General features: G+C 37.8%; 1 pseudogene; it reads left to right on the top strand.

The window, feature by feature from the left end:
* The first annotated feature begins 2,141 nt into the window (after positions 1-2,141).
* LOC109112772 overlaps positions 2,142-16,731 on the top strand; it is a 29,028-nt pseudogene continuing 14,438 nt past the window's right edge.

Genomic DNA, 16,731 nt, shown 5'->3' on the forward strand with positions numbered 1-16,731 from the left:
TTCCCTATAACTGGTTTTGTGGTCCAGGGTCACAAATGCAAATGTATTTAGTTATTTACGTTTACCCCTAATATAATAACACTTTCAAATGTACAAAAATAATGTGAATAGATTTTTGTTTTTATTCAGAAAGATTTTCACACTGTTCCCAAATATGATCATTGCTATGTGTATTATAAATCATTGATTTATATAAGGCAGAGCATCTTAATAATACATTTAGTAATAACCACTTCATTATATACGGCCAAAATACAGAGTTGTATCTGTATTATGTAGCTTTGATCAATGGCATCATGTAAAAAATACTGAAATGACATTCTGGATGATTTTATTATCTCGGGTGTGCATTATTTTTCTACTTAATTCAACGGCCCGTCGTCAATTATTCCTTACATAAACGAAACAGCGCTCTTTGCTTGGAGACGCAGCGGTTCAGCTGTGATTTTGTTTGGGATTATTTTAGTGACGAAATGGAGCAAATCAGACACAGTGTTCCTAATATGTAAGTCTACTAATATTAACTTATGTATAAATCAAAAAATGTATAAAACTGTGTTATAAATTCAGTTTCCCTTTTGCAAACTCCCTTTATAAACATGAGGAAAACATGTCACTAGCCTAAGTTCATCGTGCCCCCCGAGCTCACCAACGTCGAGTTAACGTTTTTAATAATGAAGCTCTCTACACCAGGCACACCTGGAATCTAGTATTTACATCGTCTCTCTACACTTACACTTATACTGGAAGGACAAAAACTGACTAGTACATCTTTCACGATATTCATTGGCACTGCAGTCCTCGCAGGCGATTATCGGCCAATCTAAAACAGACCCGCGGGGGGGGGCCTAACCATAGACTAAATATATCGCGCTAGGTTTAGTGCACGAACCTGGGGGTGGCTTCGTATAGTCTTTTGAATTGCCACTTAAATAGACGAAATACATTTCCCACAAGTAAAAGTCTCTCTCTCTCTCCTCTAATATTCTCTCTCTTGCTCTAATTATATATATATAGAATAAATAGTTTGCTTGTCAGACAGCATGCAGTGCACACCCCTTCAACCTCACTCCACCTGCGTCCGATCCGCTATCTCACTAGCTCACAGAACACGAGCTCCAAACCGGATGACCGGTCCCTCTAATGGGGGCATAATACCGGGATGGCGTCCGCGCTGATGCCGTCGGCGTAATCTAAGTGTAATGGCTCAGGAAATGATCCTCGCAATGATCTGATGTTGACACTGTGATTTCGCGCTTCAGTTCTCCCGTTAAAGCGGGTTTCCAGCCACACTTTTTCACTCGGGCCTCGCTCTTGGTGGGGAAACTGAAAAAACCCATCTTGGGCGGACGGCTCGTGTTTGCTCTCCCGGTCTGGAATCACTGTTGTTTATGCATCACGTTGGGACCACCTAACACTTCACCCCTCGGTCGCTCTGACACACGTTGCCAGTTTTATTTCGGTCTAACAATCTAATCACATCAACGTGCATCGTGCAAGTGCACTGTTTACACGCATACACGAATGAGGAGACGCAAAACAAACGTCACGTGATCCCGTGACCTGACCAATCAAAGCATGATTAGATTTTCTGCTTCATGTTTTTCTCTAGTTGATAAGCCCAAACACTACTGACAATCTAGTGCAATGGAGATAGTACTACCACACTGCATCCTTTTTAATGTCTTGCATTGTCTTTTTTGTTTTTGTTTTTTTGTTTACGTAGACTTAATTATTATTTGATATAGGCTTTTATATTTTAGAACGCAAGGAAATTGGCACCCTTACTAACGTCTGCCTTTCAGCCAATCAGATCGACCGAAACGCCAAGTTGCGCGTATTAATATTCATGAGTCAAGCCTTCACTTGTAGTAGGATTTGTAAATGCGCTTGGCGGACTGTGGGGTGCTGTACTGCCGTTTTTTACCAGCAGTGGACAGCAGCACAAGCAGCAACAGTCTCTCCAGAGGTGGATGTGGATGTGTGTGGGATTGAATCAGGGGCGAACTGGGCTTTCCACTGTCATAGAGAACAGCACAGAACTAATACAATAGCGAAACATGGCTTACTGAGACGATATCAGCCTGCACCGGATCCAACTTACTTACCAGCCAATAAGCGAGATAACCAACTTTTTCCGTTAGATCAGGTACATTTCTGTTATTTGTATTTTGTGAAGTGAGTACCGTTAACGTACAGGAGGCACAAAAACCCTCATCACAAGCTTTCATTGGCATCCAGGTCCTTCTACAAATCCTTTACAGGCTGTGGCACGAAAACATTTGGTAAGGACGATGAAAACGTTGCATTTTTTATGTTTCCTCCCGAAATCATGACGTCTTCCTGAGCAATCGCATTTCCGTTCGGAGAGAGTTGATGGTGTGCTTGGGAAAATGTGTACATTTGCGTGATGAAATGGATGGTGGGACTGCTCGAGGATTTACAGAGGTGGACATTAGCGAATTTAATTCATATACACAGATCACAGATCATATAATACAGGGGAGGGTCAGGCACTTTTTTGGAAACGTCACGATGTCGTGCTACCCAAGAGAGTCTTTTAAAAAGTGTTTTTTGTGGTTATCATTTCTGTTTGCTTAAAGGTAGAACAAATATGTTGCACAGGTGAAAATGTTTACATAAGGGATGCTGCTCATATAGCCATAGTAATCTGTCTATCGTAGACAGCATTTTGGGATGACCATGAAATGCTGTCTAGATAGCAGCTCACTAGACTTGGAGACCCACAGGAGAATGCACAGCCTGGGTAATTGAACTTGTTTTGAATCTATGTTCTCTAAAAAGACATTGAACAAAAAAATAAAAACAAATTCAGTGAAATCACATTGCATGGTCAATGATGTGGTATCATTTTCACCCGGGAAATATTAAAGGAATCTTACCAGGATGCTTTGAGTGTTAGACTTTCTCTGCATTGTAAATATCATATCAAAACATTTCTGGTGAATATTAAAGATTTGATATCATTATAGATGGGAAAAAAATCTATTAGGCCTACATTGCAAGCATTTTACTCCTGAATGGCAATTTTTATTAGTCTACATTTATTGATTTGTAAATAGCTTATTAATTTTTTACCTGTATTGTATAGCTATATTTTAAATGAGATGCCAAAGAAACCAAGAACTATGTAACCTAAGGTCAGGTACAGAGAAACTATGGGAGATGTTACGGTCATATTATGAAGATAGATGATGATGGTGCTGATTACTTTTCTCACTGGAATATTTCAGAGCGGTAATTGATAGATTTTAATTTGGGTTTTTTTGTTTATAAAGCTTCTTGGACCTTAAAACTTTATCTCTGACCACATGATTGACAAGATTTGGATTGCAGAATGGACACAAGCAATAGTTTTATGGCAATATCTAACTTTGTTAAAAAAAAATTGTCTTGAACGTTTTGTGGTGATTATGTGGATTGTTCAGACACTGGTTTTATGAAACATGAACCAAAACACCCAAAATGGGCAAGAGTGAGTGATTTATTACAATTTATGTATGTCAGCTTATATATGATTTAGCACCCGAGAGGATTTTAGTTAAAGACAATTGAAGATGATGGAGCTGTCTGTGCAACACATTTTTACTCGCAAACAAAAGGCACACATTCCATTTAAAAAAGTTTTGGGGTCAGTGCAGGAGTATTGTTTAAATGTTTTTAAAGAAGTCTCTTATGTACATAAAGGCTGTATTTATTTGATTAAAAAATACACGTTAAAACAAACAACATCATGAAGTTTATTACTTACAGCTTTAAAATAGCTGTTTCTTGTTTTACTATAGTTTCTATATATATTTCTGTGATTTGTTCAAAGCTGCTTTTTAGCAGACCGGTTACTATTCAGTGTCACCATGGTCCTTCAAAAATTAGTTCTTATAGCCTGTTTTTTTGGTGCTATGAAAAAATATGAATTATTATCTATCACTGCTGCACAAACAATTTTGTGGAGGAAACCATGATGCATCTTAGCTGATATAACAATTATCAAGTTCTTTAAAGAAAAATCAATCCCAGACCCCAAAACTATGGTAATGTATAGCGTTATGCGTTCATGTATAGACATTTAGAGGTAGCTTTTGCTAGAGTAAGTAGACTACCTTATCTAAGGGGTCTGCTTATGGACGAAATAACTCTTAAAGTGAGAACAGACTGTGTAATCGTGAGCCGTACTCGGCTAGCATTGCTCTCCCTCTGCCAGACAACCCTGGACTCCGTTACACTTGGGCCTAAAAGAGAGAAAGTCCTCTAATTCACTTTTTGTCTCTAGCGCAGGTTGATGGTTAGTTTGGGATCACACGATTTCCCCCGTTCCCTCTACAACAGGAGTGTGTCTTGTACTTTTTGCTTTGTACATTATTACAGCCAATTCATCACATGCCCACCCAGCACATTTTTATCAGTATTTTCTAGGTTCTGAGGTCACAGACGGTCATCAGGGCTTTTAAGAGTTCAGATCAATAACACGTGCCATTTTCACAGCGTGCACATGCTTGGGTCAAAAGGTCAAAGCCCCTAAAGCCCCCAAAAAATCTCCTTGGTTAGAACCTTTTGTCATCTTTGGCTTCAGAACTGGATTATCTTCCATGACATTAAAATAATTATTGGTATCAGCCAATATTTCCATATTAGTGCATTTCCCGGTGCATTCAGCAATCAAGTTCAGTTATAACATTTAAACTATTTTCTTTTATTCTTTTTTTTTTACCCAAATTGACATCGATTATTTTGTATCTACCATTTTTGATTATCTGCCTACCCGGACATCGAAAATATGATTTTTGGTATTAGCCAGAATTTTCCAAGGTCGGTGCATCCCTTGTTGTATTCATGCGTCAGGGAACCAACACGGATGGATTGATTGAGACCTTTAGTGAATCAAAGAACCTGCATGTTAACATTGGTATGCTCTGCTTAACCATTGTGACTGTGAGAGGTGTGGGTTTCTATTGGGCCTGAATGAACAAGGTGACCATGGAAGGCGGTTTTCTTATCTAAACATTCATTGCCCACAATAACTGAAACTTTGCTTAACAAAGACCCCAATGCCTTATTAATTGCAATAACAACACTAATGATGTATTGTTGTGCAGGCCTCCACACAATTCATTAGTCAGCTCATTGTGTACCTAATCTGTGGAGCCCTTTGCCGGTTGATTGAGTTCAAGGCTTACGCTTAATAAAATTATGAATGGTGCTGATATACAGAGCATTTGCTCGCTACATTTGGCATTATATAGCAACTAACAATCTTAAGGTGGTTAGTTCACCCAAAAATGAAAATTAGCCATAGATTACTTCATCCCTCAGGCCATCCAGGTGTATATGACATTTCTTCTTTCAGACGAATCCCAGTTGGATTTTTATTTAAAAAAGTTTCTTTGTTCTTTCAAAACGTTTAATGCCAGTTAGCGGAGCGAGTGTTGCATTGCTTCAGTCCAAAAGAAGTTAAATAAAAAGTGCCCATCCATTAAAAAATCTCCGGGGGGGACAAAGGCCTCCTGTAGCGAATTGATTGCATTTTTTTGTAAGAAAAAGTTTATCATATTCGAAACGTTAATAATCACTTTAATGTAGCTTGCGCCAAAACAGTTGTACACGGAAGCAGCTCTGGGAGGATGATTTTATGAGGGACTGTTGGAGGTGTTGGTTATTTACATGTAGTTGAGGAAACAATAATTCACACTACCCCTAAAAATAATCTCAAACTCATTCTTGGATCTTTAGCGTTATTCAGTGACGTCATATGTTTCTTTGGTTCCTAAATTGTGGAGCAGTCGGCTCTCTGAGTCCTCTCAGAAGATGCAGATTAAAATTTTAGCAGGTCTCCAGGGGAGATGAATACCTGTGTGATGAAAAGTGTCTCCCTTAGAGACACTGCGGTTTATCTGTAACTACGGGCATTTTCAATCATGTGCTGGAAAACAAACACATTCATACTTTACGTAGCACACATTGCTATTTTTTTGTTATTACAGGATTTAACAAACAATGGCCATATCCAATCATTATGTTGTATTAGCCAAAGGTTGGCCATTATTAACATCTTATTTTTTTAACTTACGAGACAATTTAAAACCTACGAGTGATTACTACAAAGGTCTTTTTTTTGTGAAACTCGCTACAACCCATTTAAAATAATCATATTTTTTTACAATGTGATGCATTTCTTGTCTTCAGAAACAGCAGATGGAAACACAAGCAGCAACCGGAACACTTGTTTTCAAAAGTGGATTTAATATTACATTTTTAATGGCTATTATTTAAACATATTGGTATATATGAGTCCATTTATTAACATTTTTTTAAATTATTTTATCCATATATATTATGATTTTATTGACTTATTTAAACTTTAATTATAGTCTTTATTATTACTCTTATTTCAGTAGTTTCTTTTTTTTGAAGTTTTTTATTTGATAAACTTTTATTTTATGTGCATTTTAATTTATTTAAATTTATTTCATGTCTGTATGTATGCTTGTACGACCGCTATAATCACGATATTTATATTATATTTTTTATTTATATGATATATTATATATTATATTATATAGTTATCTGTTGTATTATCACTTTTTAGCACTAACCAATCAAAAGACTAGTTTTAATTTTACTCTGGCACTCCCTAATGCATAAAGCCCATCTGAACGGACTCACTAATTGTTTTACTCTTGTAGTCCTTTAAGGTTTTTGCAATTGATAAACAAAACTTGCTTAGAAAATGAAATCCTTATCTAAAAGGATTTTGTGAAATTGTTGTTGCCCATGAAATTTACTTCTGGAAAGTTTTAGCTGGCCAAATACTTGTGGCCCCATGAACGAGCTCTGTTAGACTCCATCTAAATGTAATAATACAGATCATTGGCTCTAATAACTGCCGTGCTAAGTGCAAGCAACGGATACACTGATATCCACCTTCCAATCCAATTCTACCAGTCACAAGTTTCTGAAGATACACAATGAACCACCATTTTTGGACCTTGCATACGAAACAGTCACCAAAGCTCATGTCTAATTTCTTAAATTTATCCATCATGTGGTTGCTTTTGATATCTCTTATTTGGAGTGCGTCAATCCTATACCAGATTTCACAGGCAGTAGTGTTATGTACGATGGCTCTATCCCTTACCTGCTCGAGTTGACGGGCATGTGGCTCAGGGAGATGGCGATTAATCGGGTAAAGTGTTGGAGAGCACTTACCATAACAATAATGCTTCTTTGCCTTATATACTGTATGACGGACCATCATGGCTATGACGCCAGGATTGATAAAAGGTCTGATTTCAGATGTTTGACTCTTGTGATCTGGGCGGCTGGACAGGAAAAGGGGAGATATGAACATACATTTGAAAGCACAAAGAAAGATGCAGGCGCTATGTTTTATTTGGGACCCCCCGTAATACATATATTAATAATCTCTTACATAAGTACATTTTGACGACCGAGTGGTGCGTAATCAAAAGACTATTGTCAACAAATAGACTGCCAATGCCATATTTGGCCATTTTTATAATTGGTCACCAATTGGCCCCCTAAGGTCTTGTAAACAATCCCAAATATTCACTTCAGAAATATCAATAATAATAAACCAGTTCATAAATGTATTTTATCCCCTATTTAATTTTACAGGCCATTTTTGTTCAGTTGTTGTCATTGCATTTTTTTTTATATGTGTGTTGTGCTTGCTTAGTGATTTTTCAACTCACAATTGGTTATAAGATCCACAGTCACTATATATCCCCTGCAGACTAAAAATGTAATTGGGTTTATGTTGCATCTCACTACAAGAGATATGAAAAAGGTTGTTTTGCTTTGATCTCCATCGAAGTGCTCGGTTCCAGGCGGAGAGAAATATCAATCGCGCCAAGATTTGGCCGTGATCAGCTGAAATAAGCCTGATGACTGCAGCGGGCAGGGGCAGCTTCTTCGCACCTCAGGTCCCCTGTCTTATTAGGAGGACGTGTCCTCAGCAACAGGCTTCTCAAGTGATTTGCCACCAACAAGCCGATGCACTGCATAACTAAAGCTGTGTCATCTTTGAACCTCTAGACGTATCACCAAACGGACATGCAAAAATAGTCGATTGTTCCTAAACCTAGGTTTCCCCGATACTTTCCCTTTTCGCCCTTATTGCTTTGCCAATCCCACCCGCATTGTACCTCCTAAACTAAATTGCTATAATAGAAGCAATACATTCTCATTATTATAATTCATATCATATATGGTTCTATACTCATCATAACAGGGGCATTTAACATAGAACACACTAAATATGCCATAGTATGCAAAGCTCAGTAGGTGAATGTCAGCAGTCTTTTAACTGAACAATATGGAAATGTGAAGGGTTCTTTAATGTATGTGTTGGAACCGCACCTATACAGCTTATATGTTTCACATATAATGTGTGCAGATTGTACTTTTTGTTGTTTCGCGGTTCTTAACAATTAACTTTTTGTGCTTTGCTTTTGCTGACCAAAATATTGTATGAGTTTTGTAACAGTGCAACAGTACTTCGTGAGTCGCTCCTGAAATTAATATGACCCTACGGTACTTCACACAAGCACATCACTCAAGATATTGTGATATTATCAGTGCCAATTTCCCCAGTATCTCTTTTTGTCAAAAAAAACACTCTGCCTCTGAAAACACAACCTTACATTTCTTGCTAAAATATCACCAAGGACTTTTGCCAACCATCCCCCCACTTCTTCATTTTATTCATTCTCTGTGTTCAGTCTCAGTTTCATTTGTTCTGACAGTTGGCACATTTAGCATCTCAGCGGTGGACATTCACCACCTGATGGAGTGTAGAGGCCTTTTGCTTTCCCTGCGTCAGCTGACTTTGATGAATCTTCCAGGATATTTCTAGCCAAGTCCGGAGCACGGTCCTCTGCCTCGGAGTCACATGTACAGAAAGAAATCAGATTCATCTGCTGCTTATCAGAATTTGTAGGTTTGGCAGATTCCTCGGATGTAGTTTATCTCCAGCGGGGTGCAGACAGCCTTAGCCTGTGCTCTGAGGTGATGAGGTGATCTCCTGCTCAGGTTCCTCTGCAGTGACACTGGAGATCAGGCACCAGGTAACCTGGACATAAAGGAGACTAGGAATGTAATGAGACACATTAAGGATCATTAATTAAAGAAGATAGAGAGAGAGAGAGCCCTAATAAAGGAGAGGTCCAACTTTTTCTGGCTAGCTTGCTTCATAGGAACAGCAACACGCCAGCATGAGATACTGATGAAGGTGAGCAGGTTCAAGGCTGTTATTTGAGTTCCCTCATGTTACTTGGGTATTGGATAATATGCTTTAGGCATCTGGCCGTGACTTTGACAATACGTTATGAGACACATTGAGAAATATATATATATATATATATATATATATATATATATACATATATATATACACATCTAGGGGCTGTCAGTCGATTAAAATTTTTAATCTAATTAATTACATGGTGCTGTGATTAATCTAATTAATCACAAATTATTTTGGCTGTGAAAATACCCCCCAAAAAGATAATTCCCTAATTTAAAACGATTATCATGTTAAATTTTTAGGCTTCGATGGCCTAACATAAAGTATGGAACATAAAAGATAATTTGAGAAACATCTCAGTATTTTTTGTTCATACAGTGAAAGTCAAGTGACACCAGTGACTAACCAAGACATCTTAGTTACCAACTGTAGGCTATTCAAAATACCTTTTTTTATGTAAGACAGTGAGTCATTCAGGTATGAAACAACACAAGGGTGAGTAAATGATGACAGAATTTATTTATTTATTTTTGGTGAACTATCCCTTCAATGTTTTTTTTTTTTTTTTTTTTTTTTTTTAAATATTATTTATTTGTTTTTTGTTTTTTTTTATATATATATATAAATGAAATGATACTCTAAAGAAGAAACTAAAACAACCAGCAGGTGGCGGGAAATGTCTTTATGAGTCGATTCGTTCAAACGGCTGATTCATTCAGGAATTCAGTAAACGGCTCTCTCTTTGAATTATTGGTTTACACAGTTCGTTCAAAACGCGGATTCAAACTAAACACCTCTGTTGCCTGCAGGAGATGCACAACAGTTCTGCTTTTCTAGGGGTTTTTATTGGTATTGGGGGGAAGTCGCGGGCCTAGTGGTTAGAGAGAGAGTTTGACTCCTAACCTTAAGGTTGTAAGGTCTCGAGTCTTGGGCCTGCACACCATGACTGAGGTGCCCTTGAGCAAGGCACCGAACCCCCAACTGCTCCCCAGATGGGTTAAATGCAGAGCACGAATTCTGAGAATGGGTCACCATACTTGGCTGTATGTCACGTCACTTTTTTAAAAAAATATAGCACAATATTAACTTATTATTTACTGAACTGTTGTATAAAATCACATTTGTACTCGTGTTCTTGTGACAAAAACAGCACTCGGGTCTGATATTGCGCTCTCTGCTTGTGTGATATCGCTTTATCAGAGCCGCGCATGGGGTGGCCCAGTGGCTAGAGCCACTGCCCCTTTGCTCTTATCAGCTGAGGTGCCCCTCTCACCAATCCCCCCATCACCCCCAGCTCAAAGTGGGTTCATTGTTTCTCACCCGCCTTCTTAAAAAGATCCGCTGTTTCCGCTTCTAATCTGCTCTTGTGTTTCCTTCCCACCCGCAGCATCACTCACAATCTGTGTGCCCACTCTGGAGAGTGGAGACCACAGCCCCGCTGGTCATTGCATTAAGAGGTAGATGCGTTACAAAACACATTACAGTAAGTGGTTGATCCGCTGAATTAGTAAATTGGTAGTTTGATTTTGTATTTCTGTCGGTAATGATTTGCTCTCAGTCTTCTAAAAGTGACAACAAAATATCCACATTCTGTTAGAATGTCTAATCAAATTATTGTATCCGATCAGATCTAATATAAATAACACAACATTTGCTGTTGTTGGTACACTTTTAGGCCAAAAAAAAAAATGCTTCCACAAAAAAAAAAAGACATAAAGAGAAATAGTGAAGAGAGGCTGCTAAGGCAGTTCAACATTGCAAACACGAATTCAAAGCTCCAGCAAGCCAGCAGGTAAATCCATCCAATCAGACCTATTTAGCACGTTGTCACACTTTAATTTCTGGTAATTAACTGATTTTAAATAATTTTTAGGATTTCCCATATATAGCACCTGTGTGCTCTTGATAATAGTAATCTATAACACATGATATTTTATTAAACTATAATTAATAGTAAGGCATAATAAATATTACCAGATAGTATACTATGTTTTCTAGAATTAATCATTGTTCTATTAGTAAATAAGAGATTACGCAGCTAAAAATATTAAATTAATGTCTAATACTTCTTTGGCAAGAGTGGGGCTAAGATTGCACTTTTTTTACTAATGTGGTCCCTCTAAGATAAGGAAAACTGCATGACAGCAGTACGAATGAAATATGCTATCATACACATCCTATTGTACACACACCATGAATACTTAGTCCTCCTCACATTTGCTATAGACGCTCATGCCTGTCTGACTGTTATCGAATGACAAAGGGTCCTATAAAATATGACTTATAAAATAAAGTTTCCCCCCTGCTCAGTTTGCCCTGGTTTGACCTAGTCGAGTCAGTGGGTATGATGCACCATGCTGGTTCGTAAACATGACCGTCTGAAAGAATCTGATTCAATCAATGTCGAAATTAAATAATTTAAAAACAAATTTAATAATTTCTCTCTTGTACAGACAGTTCATGATTTATCTTCGCCCATAAGCCGGAACTATAACAACATCAAGACCATCCAAATTGAAGTTTACATGTTCAATATTTAAGGTTTGCATTCGAAATCACTGTGTGAAATCACCAAAGTTGTCGCCTTATTACAAAACAGAAAACACAGAGTGTTAGTTCTGTCTTATCAGAGAAGGATTGGTGCACTTGTACACAGTCCTATCAAAAAAAAAACATAAATAATATGTATGTATGATGAAACTACAACTACGATATCCATTAAAATATACCAGTTTAATCAGAGATTTAACTTGACTATGATGGGGTGATTATATTTGTCAACAGCACTGTATGAAATGTAGATGACGTACAGGTCGGGGGGCGGGCCAGTGACGCTACTGCCCTCAAATATTTTTAATTGTGTGTTTCATAACTAATAATTAACGCGTTAAACTGACAGTCCTGAATCCCACACACACACACACAACACACACACACACACACACACACACACACACACACACACACACACACACACACAATTTTTCTTCTATGAGAAAATCACAAGCAAAGGAGTTGCCAGTAACTAACCTTATGCTCTAGCACAGAAAATTACTCCTTAGCTTTTTATGATTGCATTAAATCACCCCAATTTAAGTTTAATAGTTTCACTAGAAGTCCTTTTTTATCAAGACCTTTTTGCAAAATGATAAAGCAGTAATTACACAGAAATGGGCTCATGTTTTTGTGTCAAAAAATGTCTAACGTTTACCAGCATCTGCTTCAGATGGGTGTTATCGAGTTCAGTAAATTGGCCTGTTTTTCCAGGGTTTTTGTTTTCCAGCCTCTTTCATTTACAACTGGTTGTTCAAGGGGTCATATGACATTGCTAAAAAAAGAACATTATTTTGTGTATTTGGTGTAATGAAAGTGTTTGGTTTAAGGTTAAACAAACACATATATTGTCCACGTAAGTACATATGTTTCTCCTCGATGCCCGCTTTCTGAAAACATCGTTGTGTTTACAAAGCCTCATCGTTCTATGAAAAGAGAGGGGTGCTTTGACTTGGGCCCCAGCCATCCAGTTCCTTGTGATGGGCCGGAATGGCTCAAGCATGTGACGGAACTGTTACGCAGCGTTCCATTGATCGTTAATGCCGTGTTCCCGCGTGACGATACCAAAAACAATAACACACATTTAAAACGAGGCTTTTGTGGCTGATCCATTGGGGGATAGAATTTCTGCTTATAATGACTTCTACTGTCTTTTTACTTGTTTGCGTTGCATCGCACCGCACCACACCGGCATAAACAATAAAACCATGCCTGCCATTTGCTGATCGTAGATACGACAAAACCAAACAAACTCTACTCTACACTTGCTCGTTCTTGTGCGTGAACATTTAGGCATTTTTAAATGCAAATCGTACCAAACAGTGACGGCGACGTGGGGGCATGTTACAACAAGCCATTTATCAGGAGAGAACGGAGAGTCTTACGTTTGTAAAGAATAGCTCTTGGGTTTGAGAATTTACTCTTTGCAACTTTAGGATCTTATCTATTCCGAAACCGGCTTGACACTCCAAAGAGAAAGAAAAAACAGAAATCGCTCATATGACCCCTTTAAGACGAGCTTGTGAATGAGCCTTTGAACGTTGCTGTAAAAATGTTTGCTCAAGCTCCTTTCCTCCCTCTCTCTTGACTGCCTTAACATTGCGCGCTTATGAGAGCATGCTTATTTAATCTGTATTGATATATTGAGTTGGTGTTATCTTTCATGGCACATTTTTTCTGAATTGCTGAACGTCTGAATCTGAGCAGGATGTGCTCTACTGTTTACTGGGGGCTGAGAATCGGAAAGCAATTCTGCCCCCACTGCAAAGTAAACCGAATTTGCTCTTTCTTTTGGAGGCATGTACATTTTATGGAGATTAGTAAGTCTGATTGTCTTATCACAAATAGGGGGTGGAACATTTTCGGAAAACTTTCCAAAAATCCCTGGAATATTCCAAAAAAATCCTGGGAGAGTTTCCGAAATTTTACTGGAAAATTTTCCACCTTCCACAGCTAAAATGCTTTTTTGTGATGTGGCTTTGTGTTGAAATGTTTGATTACTATGGCTATAGCTCAAGACTGGTCTATGCTGCTGGGCTGGGCCAGCTATGAACTGGTTGCTGGTGTCTATTTATAATTTATGGAAATTTGTGGAGATAGTACAAGGCATTTTCTTATTTATGGCACCCATTATGACTGATTTTGAACCTTTAGCTGTGTGAGTGAATTCCTATAATTACTAACTAACTCGCTGGCTTATTTAGTGTATGTGTGTGCTTGCTGCAAGTGTGACAGATGGAGGATAAAATTGACTGTGAGAGAGCAACAGGAAGTCTGCAAAGAAAGTGAGAGACGCTAGCAGGAAGGCCCCCGTCTAAGAAAAACGGAAGAGTGATACAGTACCTTCGATCTGTCAAGGATGAATTAGATGTGGGGTATGGCGGACTTATGTGCTAGAGGGTGACTCCCAATTTCTTATCAAAATTATTCACAGTTCACATCAAATTGTGGCTGGGCATCTATGATGAGCCCCCATGTTAATTATAATGGGGACAGTGGTTTGCTCTGTCAGTGTAAATAGGGTCATAAAGGGTTTTCAAGAGCTTGATAGTAGTAAACCTAAATTTCAAAAGGGAACATGATTTCAGTTAAGATTTTTATTGCATTCAAGCTCTAGGTAATAGTCCAAGAAAACCAGGGCTGTTTTATTACTATTACCTTGACTGTCATCTGTCATTCTAGCATGATTTTTTAGTTATATGATTACTGTAAGCTTGAGATGTCTTTTGATGAGTTGACAATTACAAGCATTTGGGGGTTTAGTGCTGCATAACATACAAGTTAAAGCATGCTGCCAAGAAACTCCCATAATCCTTCTTGCGTTCTGGGTCTGCAAGACCACGCTTGACAGATGTACTGGGTTTGTCGGCAAAAAAACACAGTTGTGTCTTTGTTGTGTGAGTGGATTTATTAAGTGCTATTCTTCAGACGTGAATACCAAGATGTGTTGATGAGGACAGAAATAGAGTTTATTGTGTGGTCTGTGAATTCTGTCTTTGTTTGCAGTTAACAAAATATAACCAAAAGCAAAAACTAAATACTAATAAAAAAAATATTGAAGTATCTAAAATTGAGAATAGTTTAGGGTTATTGGTAGTATTTTATTATTTAATAATATTATTATAATGGTTTTGAATGTATTTTTTTTTTTTAAATGCCATTTGTGTTTAGTGACAATGAAAAGTATTTATCAGCTTATATTTATATATTGAGCTGAATTTAATTTCATTCCTTGTGGTTAGGGCCCTGTTTATTTTGTTAGCAGATCAGTTTAGAGTTTTGATGACCACCCTTGTCTTTTTCAGTACTTAGGTATCTTTTTCCCTTTAATGTGCCACCCACTGCAAAAAAAAAAAAAAAAAGCTATTCTGCAGACTTATGAAGATTGTTATACAGTATGTATGAAGCATAGGAATAAAGCTCTTTACAGATGTTAAAACTTTTGAATTTAGATTGAAGATATATAGATTGTCTTCAGATGATTTGAAGTAGAAATTTCACAGCTGTTTCCACACAAGAAACAACTCCAGTTCATGCTATGTGAATGTCTTTGGCTTTCATGAGAAGCTTTGTCAGTGTGAAGCGCACGGCATTGTCTTTTAAAGTAGGTCACAAGGCTTGCAGGGTCCTGAAATACTGCAGGAACCTCACTGAGTCCTGCCAACCTTCTGACATTCTCCTGGAACAGTGTTGAATCCTTGTTCTCTGACCCTGTTAGTCGTGGTTTGTTTTGATTTTGACTGCTCCCCTTATTATTGCTTTTACATTCCATTGTCTTTAAATAATAATCTTCACCACCTGGTGGTGAGTGGACATGTTTCCAGTGTCAAATACTGGAGTTTTTTCACTGACCATATCAGAATATATTAAATGTACAGCTATGTGGAGCAGTATTTGGACCAATGGGGCTTCAGTGGTGGGACGGGGCTACCAAATGCAAACCAAATGACAACAAAATAATGCTTGATGCTTTTCACTTTATTTTGTTGTGCTTGGGACTTGAAATTTTCTAGTTGATTACTGTAAGACAAAAAAAATAATAATAACTTATGATTTAAAAATGATAAGTTAAAAATTATCAAAAAATGGAAACTTGCTGAAAATGTACTCACTCTCAGGCCATAAGAAGATGTAGATCTTTTAGAGTTTGAGTTTGTTTCTTCACCAGTTGTAGAAACTGGAGAAATTTGTATTCTGGAATTGGAGAAATTTTGCATTATATCACTTACCTACCAATGGATCCTCTGCAGCGAATGGGTGCCGTCAGAATAAGAGTTCAAACTGCTGATAAAAACATCACAAAAATCCACACGGCTCCAGTCCATGAATGTAAACATCTTTGTGAAGTAAAAATCTGCATGTTTATATCTGAAAGAAATATTTGAATTTAATTTAAAAATGCGTTTAAATAAATAAATGTTTTATTAAAATAGCTCTTCCTCAGAAGTGACAAACGTATCTAATAAGTTATACATCTCATTTAAGTATCAGCCTTTTGGCCGTGATGGCATAAGTTCAGTTGATGATCAGTTGTGTATTTTGTTTGTTTCTTTGTTTTTAGGTGAACTTTGTAGTATGTCAGCTCTGTGCCCTGCTCACGGCCGTGTGGTTCAGGCTCTATCTGCACCCCAGCAAGACCAGTCCTTTTGTGCGGCATGTGGTGGCCACACTGCTGGGCATCTACTTTGCCCTCTTCTGCTTTGGCTGGTGAGTATTTGCCTGCTGCCCATACTGATGCATCCCTCTCTGTGTGACCGCATTGAAACTGAAACCAGTTTTTGCTTGTACTTTCCCTGCTGCTGGACTGCAGGATTTGTGCTGGTGTGACATTCCAGAAAGATACAACTGATGCCAATCAATAGAAAATCTAGCAGTCTGTGAAACGAGAGAGATTT

The sequence above is a fragment of the Cyprinus carpio genome, chromosome B20, assembly GCF_018340385.1.
Source record: "Cyprinus carpio isolate SPL01 chromosome B20, ASM1834038v1, whole genome shotgun sequence".
Taxonomy (NCBI): Eukaryota; Metazoa; Chordata; class Actinopteri; order Cypriniformes; family Cyprinidae; genus Cyprinus; species Cyprinus carpio.